General features: G+C 43.9%; 1 long non-coding RNA gene across 2 annotated transcripts in view; it reads left to right on the plus strand.

The window, feature by feature from the left end:
- Nucleotides 1–260: 260 nt before the first annotated feature.
- The window catches only part of LOC129650371 (uncharacterized), a 42,728-nt gene continuing 24,794 nt past the window's right edge, over nucleotides 261–18,194 (plus strand). For both annotated transcript variants that reach the window (XR_008713736.1, XR_008713737.1), the window contains exons 1-3: nucleotides 261–414; nucleotides 1,031–1,206; nucleotides 2,068–2,161. This is a non-coding gene — a long non-coding RNA (uncharacterized LOC129650371). The remainder of the gene's footprint in view (nucleotides 415–1,030; nucleotides 1,207–2,067; nucleotides 2,162–18,194) is intronic.

Consider the following 18,194-nt stretch of genomic DNA (forward strand, 5'->3'; position numbering starts at 1 on the left):
AATCCTAATCCTTTTCTAATCCTGTCTTGGTGAGAAGATATCAAATGTCGGCCGCCTAGGCTGCCGGCGCCCCTCCCATCCGGGTGGGTCTTCTGGGCTCCGCGGGCCGATACCATTTCATGTATTATTTGGGCTCACTCACTGGGGTTATTTTGGAAGCATAGCTTTGTGAGGCTTCTGGGAGCCGGTTTGAGAATTACGCAACGGCTTTAGTCTGGTGCACTGAAGCCGCTGCTTCCTGGAGCCAAGGGCCCGCAGCCGGAGACGATGTGCTGGGAAAGGAGGTGAAATTGACCTTCTGAGGTTCCCAAGGGACAGAGGGCGTGTTGTCTGTCTTCTCCCCTGAGGCTCCTACGTGATGGACCTTGGTTGTGAGCTAACTGATGAGGAGAGGGGTGTGCAGGAGACGCAGAGGTGGGTCCTCTTAGCCCTGATTCCCCGCAGCTGGGCGACAGGCTGGTCCCTGGGACTAGGAGAGAAAATGACGAGCTGAAGCAGGAGAGAGTCCGGGAGCAAACAGAATGGAAAGGAAGCAGAATGAGGGGGCGGAGAGGGAGGATGGAGAGAGAACGCTGCCAAATGTACCGGAAATGGTTTATTTGCTGCAGACGCCCCTGCCTCCCAAAGCCACAAGCTTTTCCTCCTAGAAGTCACTTTGTCTCTCTCTCCTCAAGTGCTCTTTCGGGGGGCAGAATCTGCTTTACTATAGGATATGGAAGTGGAAGTTCTTAAGGTGACATTTCCTAAGCTAAGGAGCTGGGAGAGGGGTGGGGTGATAAGAAAAGGTGCTCCTGAGCTAATGGGGTGGCTTAGCCTAGGCTCCTGTTTCATCCACCAAGGCAGATGTTGGCTGCCCTCCAATCCCTTCCCTGACTGGCTGCTGGCCTGTCTATATGAGTATGCTTGCATACTCAGTCTCTCAGTCACATCTGACTCTTTGGGACTCTGTGGACTGTAGCCCACCAGGTTCCTCTGTCCATAGGATTTCCCAGGCACGAATACTGGAGTGATTTGCCATTTCCTTCTCCAGGAGATCTTCCAATCCAGGAATTGAACCCATATCTCCTGCATCGTCAGGTGGATGCTTTATCACCGAGCCACCTGGGAAACCCTATATAGGAGTACACCCTCCATCGATTGATTGTCCAACATGTGCCAGAAACTTCCAACACATCACCTTTCTTAAGATTATTCTCATCTATTGAGGTAGGTATTATCACTTCCATTTTACAGATGAGTGATCTGCGGCTCTGAGAGGTTAAGCAGTATGCCTTGGGTCACACAGTGTTAAGAGGCAAAGCCAGTTTTTCAGCTCCACCTCTGCCTGGCTCCAAAGCCATTCTTTATGGTGCTTGATGCAATTCAAGTGTTCTTTGATTTTGTCTCCAAAATGTGTCCTGATTCTGTCTAACTCCCTTCATATACCTGAATACATCCAGGCTGGGCCAGCATCATCTTTTAACTGGCAATCTGCAATAGCTTCTTAACTGATTACCCTGTTTCTGCTTTTGTCTCCAATGTGCTCTCCAGAGGGCTCTAGAGAAATGATCTTAAAAGGTAAATTGGTTTAGGACACAACCTCCCCATAAAACTCAAGTGCTTCCTGGTGCACTTGAGCTCAAATCTGGAACCCAAGATTTGAGCTGGCTCAGTGGTCTCTGAGGGTCTGAAACTCATGACGCAGTTTATTAGTAACATGGTCTTCTTGACTTAGCATGATCCAGCCACACTGGACATTCAGTTCTTTTCTATCGCAGAACCTTAGCACATGCTGTGGTTTCCGGATTGAGGATGTTCCCTCTAATCTGCATCTGGCTAATTCTTAATCATTAGTTTGGGTTGTAGCTGAAAGGTCTTTTCCTTCTAGAGAGGAGACCTTTCCTGACGCCCTCAACTGAAAGAAATCAAATTTGTGCTTGGAGCTTCTCCATCAGCAAAGAGGGAAACGGGATGAGTTACAAAGGTCTCATTGTCAGAAGGGAGAGAACATGCTAGCTCTTTATGGGTGAGAATTTCCTTTGGCACTAAATCCCTTCCCTCGGATTCATAAACTAATGTAAATGGCAGATTGTCCTCAACATAAATCATATGATGGAGAGAGGCCTGGATGGACCGCTCTGTGTGGGAGGACTTGCCCAGGGAGGCTTCACAGAGGAGACAGGTAAGACCTCTCCCTTGTGGATGGAAAGATCTGGATTAGCTAGAAGGGAAGAGAGCCTGGCTACGGCTTGATGAAGCAAGGGAATGAAAACACTGAAAGACTAGTGTGTAGCAGACACCTGGTATGAATACATCTTAGCTTGGGTTTTTCTAGTCCTCAAAGATTACTTAGTAATGCAGGCCTCTGCTGTGGTATCCAGTGTGGTTTTTAGGTTAATCCACAAAGGACCTAATCCCTGCCCACCTCCTGTGTCCACTTCCTTTTTATCCACCCAAATGTTTCACCAACTCTGTCTAGCAGGGCCAGGACTAGGGTGTGGCAAGGGAGGTGCTGAGGGCACTTAGTGGGTGAGCCAAGCTTAAGGATCTGCTCAAATTGTTCACCCTGGGACACTAACTCCCGTGGGCCTGACCTCAGCCAATCAGGCCACTGAAAAAAAAAAAAGCAACAGAAACCTCGATTCAAGTGTGTGGGGAGGAAGTAGAGAGGGCCACTAGAAGAAGGCCAGGAGTTGGACACATTCATTCAAAAGTGCTTTCCAAAAACATCTGACTTAGTTTCTTTACATTGTCAGGAAGGCTTTTAAAGCCCAGCTGCCTCTTATTAATCCTGTTTGGGCTGATCCCCTTCCCGCCAACCTTGCTTTCGGGCTGTGCCAGCATAAACGGCCCGGTGGAAGTGGAGAGCACACCGAGTGACGTCAGTGGCTGGGTCTGGGCTTCAGATCTCAGCTCAAGCAGCTGAGAACACAGCACCTTGGTCCCCTTCCAGGGAGGCTAGAAAAGGCTCTACCCATTGCCCTCAAAGGCCTGTAAGGCTTGGGGGGATCAGAGGATGGATCGAGAGCCTGCAGGGTGCCTACACTGGGTGACTTAAGAGGTGGCCTGTTGACTCCAGGGTCATAAGTTGTTCTTAGCATGAGGTAGGGAAAGGAGCATGGGTCTGGGGGCTCACAGAGCCCTGAGTCTGAATGTAGACAATTTTCTAATTGTATGACCTTTGGCAAGTTAACCAATATCTCTGAACAGTGTTTCCTCAATGGCATGATGTGAATAATGACACCAGTACCCACATAAGGGCTTCCCAGGTGGCTCAGTAGATAAAAGAATCTGCCTGCAATGCAGGAGACACAAGAGATGTGTGTTTGATCCCTGGGTCTGGAAGATCCCCCAGAGAAGGGATGGCAACCCACTCCAGTATTCTTGTTTGGAGAAATCCATGGACAAAGGAGCCTGGTGGGTTACAGTCCATGGGGTTGCAAAGAGTTGAACACCACTGAAGTGACTGAACACAGCACACTCACCTAAGAGGGTTGTTGTTGGGATTAAAATGTTTCTTTATGTAAAGGGCTCAGCACAGAGAAGGTCTGGTGCATAATAGAGGCTCAATAAATGCTACCTCCCTCTTTCCCTCTCCTCTCCCTGCTCCTGTTCATCTTTCGTCCCTCCCTCCTTCCTTTCCTTCTTCTCTTCCTTCCTTTCTTCCTCCACCCCTCCCTTCTCCCCTCCTGCCCATTTTCCCTCTTTCCCTTTCCCCCTTCCCCTTTTTCTTCTCTGTCAGAGAAAGCTGACACCTAACAGTCTGTGGGAATGAGGTGGGCCAAAATGAACAAGGAACACACACCCTGGAAGCCTTAGGAATCAGAAGCATTGGCATTTCAGTACCGAAGGGGAAAAAAAGTAGAAGGGTCAGTGGAAAGTCTGCCCAAAGAACACTTAGGGGGACTCCCCTGGTGGTCCAGTGGTTAAGAATCCAACTTGCAATGCAGAGGATGTGGGTTTGATCCCTGGTCAAAGAACTAAGATCCCACATGTGCGTGCATGTGTGCTAAGTTGCTTCAGTCATGTTCGACTCTTTGCAACCCTATGGACAGTAGCCCTCCAGGCTCTTCTGTCCATGGGATTCTCCAGGCAAGAATACTGCCGTGCTCTCCCCCAGGGGATCTTCCTGACCCAGGAATATTCCTGACCCAGGGGTCTGAACCAGCATCTCTTACATTTCCTGCATTGGCAGGTGGATTCTTTACCACTTGCACCACCTGGGAAGCCGTAAGATCTCAGATGCCTCAGGGCAACTAAGCCCATGCACTGAGCCCACTGAAATTGCATGCCAGAGAGTCTGTGTGCAGCAAAAAAGACCTGATGCAGCCAAAAATAAATAAATAAGTATTTTTATTTTAAAAAAGAATACTTGGATACTCATATTCTCTCTTCAGGTATCCAGGCAAGTGCCTCTCTCCCTGCTTCTCACCAGCAATGCTCCCATCAAGCTTGTAGACTTAGTCTGGCATTCATGTAATGTGCTAAAAACACAAGGGAAGATTTGCAGCCTGAACATTGAGATTCCCTTATCCCCTTCTGCTGCTGTATCCACTCAATGCAGGTGGCCAGGTGAGGAGAGTGGAGGCTGTATTCTGGGAAAACTGTCCTGTTTCAGACAGACTGAACAGAACAGATGGATCCTCGCTGAAGCTCTGGTGAAGCTCACCAGGCAATTAGTCCTGCCCACGCATGAGAAACCTCTAATAAATGCTTCATTTCTCGCCATTAGGTATGAAAAGAAGCCAAGAATCACCAAAATTTGAGGCAAGTCCAGGTCAAACATTTGATGATTAGGAGCTCAAGAGGGAGAGAAAAAAAAAAAAAAAAAGAAAATCGAGGGGTTAATTATCAAAGAAATGAGAACAAAATTTTCAAAGCATCTAAAGTCTTGGATTTCCAGTCCAAAAAGACTCAGTGAGTGTTTAGCATAATAGGATGAAAGAAAGGTCTCATGCAGAGCACATAATTTCGAAATATAAGGACCCTGCCAGAGAGGAACAAAGCAGATTATATACAAAGGACCAGAAATCAGAATGGTGAAAAAATTCTCAAACATTTGATAATGATACAGCAGTGCCGTCATTGTTCTGAGGGAATCATGATTTCCCGCCTATAATCCTAGTTCTAACAAAACGACCAGTCAAGACTCAAAGGCAGATCTCAAAAAAATGTGCCTTCCTGAACCCTGTTTTGAGAAAGCAGCTGTGGGAAGTGCTCTACCAAATGAGGATGTAAACCAAAAATATAGGAAGACTTGGAATCTAGGAATCACAGACAATAAAACCGATGAAAGTAAAGGAAATTTAAAAGCTGACTGTAAAGGGAAGCTCAAGACAATAGTGGAGAACAGCCTAGAGCAATCCTTCCGTATGAAACTGATGATGGGAGGTTGCATGAGGGAAATGTAATAAGTGGTAGATTTCTTTGTGCATTTCACTGTATTGAGAGTTTTACTATTCTTTTGGAAAATGTGGGCTGAATTAGAGATAGATACTAGAAAGGTAGATTGGAAAAAGAAGCATTTATGCAAAATAAAATATGTACAAGGGAAAACATTATCATAGTACATGGACTGTAGCCTGCCAGGCTCCTCTGTCCATGGGATTTTCCAGGCAAAAATAGTGGAGTGGGTTGCCATTTCCTACTCCAGGGGATCTTCCCAACCCAGGAATTGAACCCTCATCTCTTACTTCTCCTGCATTGGCAGGTAGATTCTTTACCACTGCACCCCTGGGAAGCCCAAATATATAGATATGTTAATATAACTGTTGAATAATAATTTCACCACTAAGCATGATATAACTATATGAGGAGGATAGAGGGAGGGAAAAGGGATGTTATATGTCTGGTGGGAGATGGTGAGGGGTTGGAGAGAGAAATGAATGCTTGCCGACTATCATAGGAAGAGAAAAGATAATGTCAAAATATATAAAAAGTTAAAATAGAATGTAAATGGACTATTTAGAAAAGTGAGGATTATTGAAAAATTGTGAAGACATAGCACTGTTTGACTTCAAAAGCTATGCTTGTATATAACTTAAGATTTCAAAATGGGAAGTGAGGAGTGTTTATTGCACAGTTGGGCTGTGAAGACCATCAATTAGAAGAGGGCTCTTGAGTCATAGTGACTTTTTTTTTTAAGGAAGGAAAAGCTCAGGTGCATTTATAACCTAAAATCTGAGGGGAATGAGAGACAGAAGATCCTGAAAAAAGCAGAGAATTAATGTTGCAGGATAGGATCTAAAGCAGAGAAAGGTGGAGGAATTCACCTCAGAAGAAAGGTCTAGAGAAGGAAGGGTTGGTATAGACACGGACTCATTTGGGATGCTGCGAGAGCTCTCACACCTATTTTCTTTGTGAAATAAGAGGCAAAACACATAGATAGAGTGAAGATACTATTAGGGAGAGAGTTTAAGGACAGTGTTGGACACATTACTATAGTGACTAGGGACAGAGAGCTGATCTGGGCAGGTAACAGGGTATCTGAGCAGACTTGAGAGTTCATCTGAGAATTGAAACTATGCCTTTGGAATGGCAAACCTTCCCAGCTGTGAATTTTTTCTAGTCACCTCTGCAGTCCTGGGGAACATGCATTTTGGAATACTGGAGATTTTCTAGATGAGGAGAGCAGCAGGACAGGACCAAGGAGCTGCAGGCGATGGAGAGAAGTGATTGATAACCTGTTGTGTAGGGTCTGGTCTGGAGAATCTGGTCTAGAGGAAGGAGGAGATGAAGCAGAGAACAGACTGGGGTAAAAGAGTGCAAGGGCTTGGTGCACTCTGTGAAGATGGAGAGTAAAGTTGGAGGAAAGAGAGCAGGGGAGCTCAAGGACAGGTGTTGTCATTGGATGTGGACCCCTAGAGTCTAAGAGGCTAAGATTTTGGCAGGGAGGCAGTTCCAGCATGCACTGTTGACTTAAAGATGATGAAGCCGGGGTGCTGGATGGGTCGTCTGAGGGCAGTGTTAAGGTGAGGAGAAACTAGTGAGCCAGTTGTCACTGGGATGAGTGGAGGTAGATTTATGAGAAGGCCAGGCAGAGAGTGGTAGAGCCAGATAGCAAGATGGTCAAGGAGAAGAACTTTCAAAAATGAAAATGACAAGTTGAGAGTGTATCCTGCCTCTAGAATATGGGACTTGGGAATGTGTACACTCCACATCCTAGAGGGTTGTAAGGGAAGTGATATCCTTGGGGAAGGGTCAACGTCAGCTATGGCAGGTTGGTGGTGGGAGCACCTTTCAAAAGTGTGCCTGGGGTTTCTAGACTTTGAAAATATCGGGAGGGAGGTTATCAGAGAGCAGATGAGTCAGCTGAGAGGCAGAGGGGGATGTGTCGTAAATGAGGTCAAGGAGATGAGAGGCATGGAACTAACTGATTTTAAGGGTTTGATTTAAAAACTCTGATGCAGAAACATTTTGCTTTATTGGAAGAGAAATAGACCTACAGATGAGGTGGGGAGAAGGGCAAAGTCTAATGCCCTTAGTGGCACCCAACATGGAAAACAAGCAAACAAATGGAATAAATGCTACTCATGTCAGAGAAGAAGGGGGTTCCTGCACTGTTGAGTTGGCTGGAATCCTACTTGTTATTTCAGTTTAATTTTTTAAAAAGGGATAACACAAAGCTAGCAGCTTCTGATTAGCATGATTAAGGTCAGATTATTCAATGACAAGGGTAGGTCTAAGAATCTTGTTTTTCTCCAGGACTAAAATCAGGTTAGGAATCTTAGGATGGTATTTTCCTTGAGGTGGGGTTCTAGTAAAATGAATTTTGTTATCTCCTGGAACTGCCCATATGGGGCTTCCTAAACTTACTCTTTGATTCCCACCATTTAGTATTTTCTGGGCCTCCCAGGTGGTGCTAGTGGGAAAGAACCTGCCTGCCAATACAGGAGACATAAGAGATGGGTGTTCAAGCCTTGGGTTGGTAAGATCCCCTGGAGGAGCCCATGGCAACCCAGTAGTATTCTTGCTTGAAGAATCCCATGGACAGAGGCTCTGGCAGCCTATAGCCCACAGGGTTGAGAAGAGTCAGATGGGACTGAAGTGACTTAGCATGCACAAGTGCATTTAGTATTTTCTAGGGTTTCTCCCCGGAGAAGGCAATGGCACCCCACTCCAGTACTCTTGCCTGGAAGATCCCATGGATGGAGGAGCCTGGTAGGCTGCAGTCCATGGGGTCGCTAAGAGTCGGACACGACAGAGCGACTTCACTTTCACTTTTATGCATTGGAGAAGGAAATGTCAACCCACTCCAGTGTTCTTGCCTGGAGAATCCCGGGGACGGGGGAGCCTGGTGGGCTGCCGTCTATGGGGTCTCACAGAGTCGGACACGACTGAAGCGACTTAGCATAGCATAGCATAGCATAGGGTTTCTCCCAGCTTTCCTTGACAGAATTCTACCCTCCTCCATGCCATTCCCTGCCTCCTGGGACTGCTTTAAGTTAATCACACACCTGGGGGGATTAATATCACCACAAATTCATGAAAACTTGCTTCTTACTTCAACAAGAAAAACAGAGGCCAAAAGGATGATCTTTATAAATATTGTTTTAAAATTAATTTTTATTGGAGTATAGTTGATTTACAATGTCATATTAGTTTCTGCTGTACAGCAAAGTGAATCAGATACACATTTCCATAGATCCACTATTTTTTATATTCTTTTCCCATATAGGTCATTACAGAGTATTGTGTCAAGTTCTCTCTGCTACACAGTAGGTCCTTATTAGCCATCTACTTTATATATAATAGTGTTGTTGTTATTGTTCAGTTGCTCAGTCATGTCTGAGTCTTTGCAATTGAGTGGACTGCAGCATGCCAGGCTTCCTGTCCTTCACTGTCTCCCGAAGTTTGCTCAAACTCATGTCCATTAAGTCTGTGATGCTGTCCAACCATCTTCTGTTGCCACCTTCTCCTCCTGTCCTCAATCTTTCCCAGTGTAGTGTGTATATGTTAGTCCCAATCTCCCAATTTATTCCTCTCCCCTCCTTTCCCCTTTGGTAACCATAAGGTTGTTTTCTACATCTGTAACTCTATTTCTGCTTTGTAAATAAGTTCATTTGTATCTTTTTTTTTTAGATTCCACAAATAAGTGATATCATATGATACTTGTCTTTGTCTGACTTATTTCACTCAGTATGACAATCTCTAGGTCCATCTATGTTGCTGCAAATGGCATTATTTCAGAAGAGCTACCATATGATCAATATCCTTTAAACTTTCTTAAAACCTTTTATAATTTATCTGAAGCTTTACTTTTCTTGCTGTTTTCTTTTCCTTTTTTTTCTTGCTGTTTTCTGCTGGTTCAAAGCTTACTTGTGCTTCACATCCAGATCAAGGGCTTTATGAATGTTTTAGGTCCAACCTCCTTTCTAATCAGGCGCGCGTGGTTATAGCTCGCCAGGCTCCTCTGTGAATTGTATTCTCCAAACAAGAATACTGGAGTGGGTTGCCATTTCCTCCTCCAGGGGATCTTCCTGACTCAGGGATTGAACCTGGGTCTCCTGCATTGCAGGCAGATTTTTTATCATCTGAACCACCAGGGGAAGTCTATTGCATCAGGTACTACTGTGTTAATCAACCCCTCTACCTCCTCCCTGTCTTGGCTAATATCCTCAGTCTTTCTTAACAGTTCCTTCCTCTAAGTCTATAAACATAGTCAATTCTTCCCCATTCTAACAACACTAAGGTTTCCCAAACCCCCCTTTGGCCTCTGACCCACTTAGTCACTTTTCTCTTTCAGTCTGCTATTGAGTGGCACTTCTGGAAACCAATGTCTCCTGAGTGGCTCTATACAGGGGGTATTTATTATTATTATTATTTGTTCTGGTTTTTCTCTAGCTTCCTTCTGAATCTGGCACTATGGATGACTCTCATTTTCTTAAAGTGTTATCTTTCAGCTTCCAGAACTTACAGTCTCCTGATTTTTCTGTTACTTTTTCAATTATTATTATTTTTTGAAATTAATTTTTATTGGAGTATAGTTGCTTTACAAGATTGTGTTAGTTTCTGCTGTACCACAACATGAATCAGCTATATTATACATATATCCCCCTTTTCTAGAGCCTCCCTCCCACAGCCTCCCCCCACCCCCGCCCCCAGCCATCCTAGCCCTTTAGGTCATCACAGAGCACTGAGCTGAGCTCGCTGTGCTATACAGCAGCTTCCCACTAGCTATCTATTTTACACATGGTAAAATATGTGCAAAATAGTGTATATGCTTTTGAACTGTGGTGTTGGTGAAGAGTCTTGAGAGTCCCATAGACTGCAAGGAGATCCAACCAGTCCATTCTAAAGGAGATCAGTCCTGGGTGTTCTTTGGAAGGAATGATGCTAAAGCTGAAACTCCAGTACTTTTGCAACCCATGCGAAGAGTTGACTCATTGGAAAAGACTCTGATGCTGGGAGGGATTGGGGGCAGGAGGAAAAGGGGACGACAGAGAACGAGATGGCTGGATGGCATCACCGACTCGATGGACGTGAGTTTGAGTGAACTCTGGGAGTTGGTGATGGACAGGGAGGCCTGGCATGCTGCAATTCATGGGGTTGCAAAGAGTCGGACATGACTGATCGACTGAACTGAACTGAGCTGAGTGTATATAATCAGTGCTACTCTCTTAATTCATCCCACCCTCTCCTTCCTTTCCCACCACTTTCTAATTATCAATGTCTCCCTTAGGAGCTCCTCTTGGGTGCCACTTTCAAGGGTCTGGGTTCACCCTTGGGGCCCATCCTTGGCTCACTGCCCTTCTTCCTGGAAGAAATCATCCATACGTAGGACTTCAGTTACCACCTGGATGTAGGTAACATCCATGTCTCCCCAGGGCATACTGGATATGTATATTCCATTGCATCTCTACTTGAGGTCTCATGAAGTGAAGTGAAAGTGAAAGTTGTTCAGTTGTGTCTGACTCTGCAACTCCATGGACTATACAGTCCATGGAATTCTCTAGGGCAGAATACTGGAGTCGGTAGCCTTTGCCTTCTCCAGGGGAATCTTCCCGATCCAGGAATCGAACCGGGATCTCCTGCATTGCAGATGTGTTCTTTACCAACTGAGCTATCAGGATCATGGACACCTCAATTCAGCATCTTCAATACTTGACTCATCATTTCAAACCAGCTCTATTCCTAGGGACTTTCTCCTTCTCACATGAATCTAATCGATCACCAAGTCCTAGCACTTGTTCTTTCCAATTAATTTTTGGATTTGGTCTCTCACCTCCATTCGTATTATGAACGCCCTAATCTGTACTTTTGTTAATGATCAACTTAATATTGTAAGTTTCCTGTCTTATCTCTTCTTGCCTGGAGAATCTCATGGATGGATGAGCCTGGTGGGCTACAGTCCATGGGGTCGCAAAGAGTTGGACACAACTGAGCGACTTCACTTCACTTCACTTCAGGGCTTCCTTGGTAGCTCAGATGATAAAGTGTCTGCCTACAATGCAGGAGACCCGGGTTCGATCCCTGGTCGGGAAGATCCCCTGGAGAAGGAAATGGCAACCCACTCCAGTATTCTTGCCTGGAGAATCTCATGGATGGAGGAGCCTGGTGGGCTACAGTACATGGGGTCGGAAAGAGTCGGACACTACTGAGCGACTTCACTTCACATCACTTGTCTTATCTCTGCCTCTAATCTTGTCTCTGTTAAATCCATACTAAGCTCATCTGCCACTGTGATCTGTTTAAAATGCTGCTCTGGCCTTGTCACTCCAGGTTTAAAACCTCTCAATGACTCCACATTGTCAATGGGATAAAGTTCACACTTCTTAACATGGCATGTGGGACCCTGCACCAACTAGCCTCTCTAAATCTTTTTGCCTCCTCTGGCCTTCCTTTCTGCCTGCCTGCCTCACGTTTGTTTCCTAACAATACTGGCTAGCTCAGCAGTCTCAGCCCATGCCACGCTCCTGCTTGCATCATGGTTTTGCCTAGATGGTCCCCTTGGTGAAGATGATCTCTTTCCTCCTCCTGCCCCTTCTTGTATTTGTCGTGTAAGATCCAGTTCATATGAAACTTGCTACAGGAAGGCTTCCTTGAGCCTTCAAACTGCTACTGCTCAGAGTCCTCCAATGTCTGTATGTATCTCAGCATGTGGATAATAAAAAGAACAAGGGCTTTAGAGGAATACTGACTTGGATATAAATAACTCCACTGAGATAAAAGAATGGACTCTGTATGATTTCAGTACCTTTAGACCAAGGCATTTTTGCACCTTGTTTAATGTCCTTGGATATATTCCAGGGTCTCCTAGTTTATAGTCTGTGGGAACTAGAATAGAATTTTTATTCTACTGTCGTGTGAAAATTGTATAAATCTTAATTATGTTGAATTGGTTCATGGTGCTTTTCCAGTCTACTATATCCTTTACTTTTCTATATATTCATTCTGTTAATTTTTGGGAGTTTGATATTGAAAGTCCAACTAAAAATCTTAATTTATCTACTTAAAAAATAATTATAATATATAGTGGAGCTCCATGTAACTTTTTTCTGTATTTTTCAAGTCTCCTATAAATGTGTCATCATACTTTAATTATTTTTTTAAAAATAATTCTTGTTTAATTTATTATTTATTTGTCTGCACTGAGTCTTAGTTGCAGCACACAGGGTCTTTTAGTTGTGGCACGTGAGATCTAGTTTCCTGACCAGGGATTGAACCTGGATCCCCTGCATTGGGAGCCCTGAGTCTTAGCCACTGGACCACCATGGAAGTCCCATACTTTCATAATTTAAAAACTAAAATGCAAAAAGTAGAAAAAGAAAAAAAAAATAGCACCATTGATACCTTGGGAAAGGTACTTCTGATTTTGGGCCTCAGTCAGTTTTGTCTTCGGTTGATTAAGGATATGGGAAGGATTATCTTTTTTAGTTTTGTAATTAATTATTTATTTTTTAATTAAAAATTTTTATTTATTTAAAAAATATTTGTTTATTTGGCCACATCAAGTCTTAGTTGCAGCACGTGAGATCTTCATTGCATCGTGCAGGATCTTTTTGTGGTGCACAGGCTCTCTGGTCATATTGCAAAAGCTCAGCTGCTCTGAAGCATGTGGGATCCTAGTTCCCCCACTGGAGATGGAACCCAAATCCCCTGCAGATTCTTAATCACTGGACCACCACGGAAGTCCCTGGGAAGGATTATCTTAAATAATGTATATGTGTGTAGTGCCAGACATTAGTAGGCATTAGTAGGCACTCAAATGGTAATTAGAAGGCCATGGCAACCCACTCCAGTATTTTTGCCTGGAGAATTCCATGGACTGAGGAGCCTGGTGGGCTGCCCATAGGGTTGCACAGAGTTGGACACAACTGAAGCGATTGAGCACACACACATTATTTTATTTGCATCTTCATCATTGTATCTGTTATATTTTATATAACTCAAATGTAGGAAGGATCCTTTTTTCATCACTTTTTTTTTTTAACTTGGATTAATTGATGAAAGATTTCCTGGGAAGTTAGTCTTACCGCCTCTTGGACACAGGGCTCTTGTTGGCACCTGTTTCGAATCAGTGGTGACTCCGCTGTCTGGAAAGGTGGCGCTTGTGGGGTGGGTGGGAAATAGATGCTCCCCTACCCTGAGCTGTGGCTGTGCAGCTTTTTTTTTTGGAGGGGGAGCAATTCCTATGACTTACTAGAGGTTTTCTAATTTTCTTCAGGCCATACACTGTACCACAGTGGAAGAGTAAGAAGTTTTTATTGAGGGGTTGTGTAGCTACCAGAAGAACACGACAGGGCACATTGAATGGAAAAAATCACTTAATAATTTGCTTGTTCCTTTGTATATCCCAGGGAAGTTTCTTAAAAGTGGAGGCCTTTGAAAGGAGAATGTCCAATATGTCCACCCCCATCCTTTGCGTCTTAACGTCTCCTAAACTGGGGCTTCCATTCCCTTTCACAGTTTCACCCCTCCCCACAAGGAGTGTAGCTCCCCTATTCTTGAGCTTTACAAATCTGAGTGTTTCTTGCTTCACCTGAATGCTAATGATGTTTTCTCAGTTTTTCATTGCTGCCTCTGGTTGGAGTGGAAATGGACTCAGATTTTTAAAATGAGGATGGAAGTGGGTGATCAAGTTTTAGTATGGTTTCCCCATCAGTTTAAACTAAAACCAAGGTCACCTTGCTGAGGCAGGCAATACAATTGAGTCTTACTTGAGCAAAGTCTATTCCTTCTCTTGTCTCATGTGAAATAGTAACACCTACCATTAATGTAAGTAGTATTCTACCATGCCATCTACAAACGCCCTTAAGTCCTGGCTAGTTGGCAACAGATTTTATTAGATTTTTCTTAGTTTCAAAATACTCTCAATGGAATGGGGATGGAGGTGTTCCACTTTCTTTTGACATGTCATTTGATAATGATCTATTAAGGCATTTATATGGCAGAGTAGATTGTGGCTTCTTGAGAGTAGAGGCCACATTTTATTCAACCTGGGCTTCCCTGGTGGCTCAGAGGGTAAAGCATCTGCCTGCAATGCAGGAGACCTGGGTTTGATCCCTGAGTCAGGAAGATTTGCTGGAGAAGGAAATGGCAACCCATTCCAGTACTCTTGTCTGGGAAATCCCATGGATGGAGAAGCCTGATAGGCTACAGTCCATGGTGTCGCAGAGAGTCGGACATGACTGAGCAACTTCACTTTCACTTTATTCAACCTAGAACTCTCAGTCTTGCTCACAATCCTGGCTTTATAGAAGTCTTTTGATTCATGCATATGTGATGAATCCCAAAGTTTAATGAGAATATTCCAGCCTTTTCTGTCTTTTGTCAGTGGTGGAATTCAAGTGTGGAGCATAGTGGGTCTTCTTCTAGCTCAGATCGCTTCTTCTTGGGAGGTTCAGTATCAAGAAGCAAGAGAGCTTTGGAATTCTACCTCAGGCCTGTGGAACATTCCAAAGGATGGTTGGCTAATTGAAGTTCACTAATTTGTTCAACAGGTATTTACTGAGGTCTCACTATGTGCTTGGCAATGAGTTAGGTGCTGGGACTACAGGAGGTGAATTAGAGATAGTTCTCCTAGAATTTGCAACTTTGCTCTAAATTCTTGATCTTTATGCAGTTTGTCAGAATAAGTTTCAATGAAAGGAAAAACATGGTGTTATTTAGAAGAATTCTTTCTTGCTCCAGCCTGATACTACTCAAAATGGACTTTAGAGTTGTACTATTGATCACTTTAACCACTTTTACATACAACTAAGTAAGCATATAACATTCAGAAAACCAAGATCATGGCATCTGGTCCCATCCCTTCATGGGAAATAGATGGGGAAACAGTGGAAACAGTGTCAGACTTTATTTTTGGGGGCTCCAAAATCACGGCAGATGGTGATTGCAGCCATGAAATTAAAAGACACTTACTCCTTGGAAGGAAAGTTATGACCAACCTAGATAGCATATTCAAAAGCAGAGACATTACATTGCCAACAGAGGTCCGTCTAGTCAAGGCTATGGTTTTTCCAGTAGTCATGTATGGATGTGAGAGTTGGACTGTGAAGAAAGCTGAGTGCCAAAGAATTGATGCTTTTGAACCATGGTGTTGGAGAAGACTCTTGAGAGTCCCTTGGACTGCAAGGAGATCCAACCAGTCCATCCTAAAGGAGATCAGTCCTGGGTGTTCTTTGGAAGGAATGATGCTCAAGCTGAAACTCCAGTACGTTGGTCACCTCATGGGAAGAGCTGACTCATTGGAAAGGACTCTGATGCTGGGAGGAATTGGGGGCAAGAGGAGAAGGGGACAACAGAGGATGAGATGGCTGGATGGCATCACTGACTTGATGGACGTGAGTTTGAGTGAACTCTGGGAGTTGGTGATGGACAGGGAGGCCTGGCGTGCTGCGATTCATGGGGTCGCAGAGTCGGACACAACTGAGCGACTGAACTGAACTGAACTGAAGCATATAATATTTAAGTGTTTAACACTTTTTAAGTTTTTCTTTTTTTTTTTTTATGTGGACCATCTTTTTTGAAGTCTTTATTAGCTTTGTCACAATATTCTTCTGTTTTATGTTTTGGTTTTTTGACCATGAGGCATGTGGGATCTTAGCTCCGTGATCCAGTTTTGAACCTGAGTTCCCTGCATTGGAAGGCAAAGTCTTAATAACTGGACTTTGCCTTAATAACAAAGACTTAATAACTGGGAGTCCCAAGTGTTTAACCCTCTTGAAGAGGAATTGAGAGCAGGCTTTGATTTGGGAGGAGGGGAGGCAATGAAGATTCCTTGGCTACTCTGTTTGGAGAAAGGGAGTGCTACTAATGGCGAGAGGGAGAGAATGAAGGATCTTGGGACTGGGGCTCCAGTGACTGACCTTGAGGGGCAGGACAGTGGAGTGTAGAGTTGACCATCATTGGGACTTCACTCAGCCACTCATGCCTGGGTTGATCTCTGGCAATGTCTCCAGCATTCTGATAGTCCAACTTTTAAAATCTGTAATATGAAGATGATAATGCTCAACTTTTTTAGAGCTATTTTTCATTTCTTTTTTCACCTCCACAGTTTGCCTTGATCTGTGTGATTTGTGAGTAAAGGTATATTCTTTGTTAAAATGCAAATAGTCATGGATTAAGGTATAAAAAACTATTATTGACCATAGGTATACTGGTAGGAACTGGGGTTTATTATCATGATTATTTTTATTGGTGTTTAGTTGCTTTACAATGTTGTGTTAGTTTCTGCTGTACAGCAAAGTGAATCAGCTGTACCTGTACATATATCCCCACTTTGTCACCCTGTCCATCACCAACTCCCTGTACTATGGAGTAGGTTCTCATTAGTGATCTATTTCATACATAGCAGTGTACATACATCAATTAGAACTGGAGTTTATTAACTAAAAGCTGTCACCTTGAAAAATAGAACCAAACTCCAGGGAAGACATTCCTTGCTAGACATGCTTATTGAGAAGAGTGGGTAAGGTTTTCACATACATGAACCTGAGCTTGTTCTGTGAAAAGGACACAAGGAGGGCAGGAGACTTTGCACACAAGAGTAAGGTCCTAGAATTTGGGACGGAAAAATGAAGCTTGCTCTCATGCATTTTTCACAGTAGACTCAGAACCTTTTCTATATGTCTTATTTCTTTGTGTATATCTTTAATCGATCCCTGATCTGGGAAGATGCCTCATGCCATGGAGCATCTAAGCCTGTGCACTGCAACTACTGAGCCTGTGCTCTAGAGCCTGGGAGCTCCAACTACTGAAGCCTGTGCACCCTAGGAGCCATACTCTGCAACAAGAGAAGCCACCGCCATGAGAAGCCCATGCGCTGCAACTAGAGAGTAGCCATGCTGCAACTAGAGGCTTGCAGCAACAGAGAAAAAGCCTGCAGAGCAATGAAGACCCAGCACAGCCAAAAATAAGTAAAAAGATGTATGTCATACATATGTTTTTTATAGCTTATCTCTATTATCGATTATCTATCTTGTTTTTATCCTTTACATTATTTGAGATTTTCATAGGACAGAAGTTGCTTTTATGAGAATGTGTACTTCCCCAGTGGCTTAGTGGTAAAGAATCCTCCTGCAATGCAGCACACCTGGGTTCAGTCTCTGGGTTGGGAATATCCCCTGAAGGAGGGCATGGTAACCCACTCCAGTATTCTTGCCTGGGAAATCCCATAGACAGAGGAGCCTGGCAGGCTATATAGTCCTTGGGGTCACAAAGAGTTGGACATGACTGAAATGACTGAGCATGCACTCATGCACTTCATTCAAAGACAGTATTTTGCTCTGGACATCGAGATAGAGAAGGAGGACAGAGGAGGACAGAGGAGGAGAAGGGGAGGGAAGGGATAGGGGAAGGAGAAGCAAAGCAAAAGATATATTTGATGGTCAATGTAAGATTGAGAGCAATATACTTTATCCTGATTTGATGACAACTTGAATATTCCAGTCAACTTGAATGTTCCATTCATGGGTGTCACATTTTAGAAAGGACATTAGTAAATGTGACAGTCACTAAAGATGTGAGAAGACATTTAAGAAATTGCTAAAGGAAACAAGGATGTTTAAGTTGGAGAAAAAATCTCAGAATCCAAATGAAAGCTGTTTTCAAACATCTGAGGCATAGTCTTGGGGAGAAGAAGCAAGGGCTTGTCTTCTGTGTTTCAGGGAACTCAGGGTAAAGAAGAGCCCTGGGTCCTGAAGGTCTGGCCTTAGGGATGCGCCTGTCTGTGGGGACAACATGAGTGTCTGCGTGCTCAGTTGTGTCCAACT

This window comes from Bubalus kerabau, chromosome 4 (assembly GCF_029407905.1).
Source record: "Bubalus kerabau isolate K-KA32 ecotype Philippines breed swamp buffalo chromosome 4, PCC_UOA_SB_1v2, whole genome shotgun sequence".
In the NCBI taxonomy this organism is placed as follows: Eukaryota; Metazoa; Chordata; class Mammalia; order Artiodactyla; family Bovidae; genus Bubalus; species Bubalus kerabau.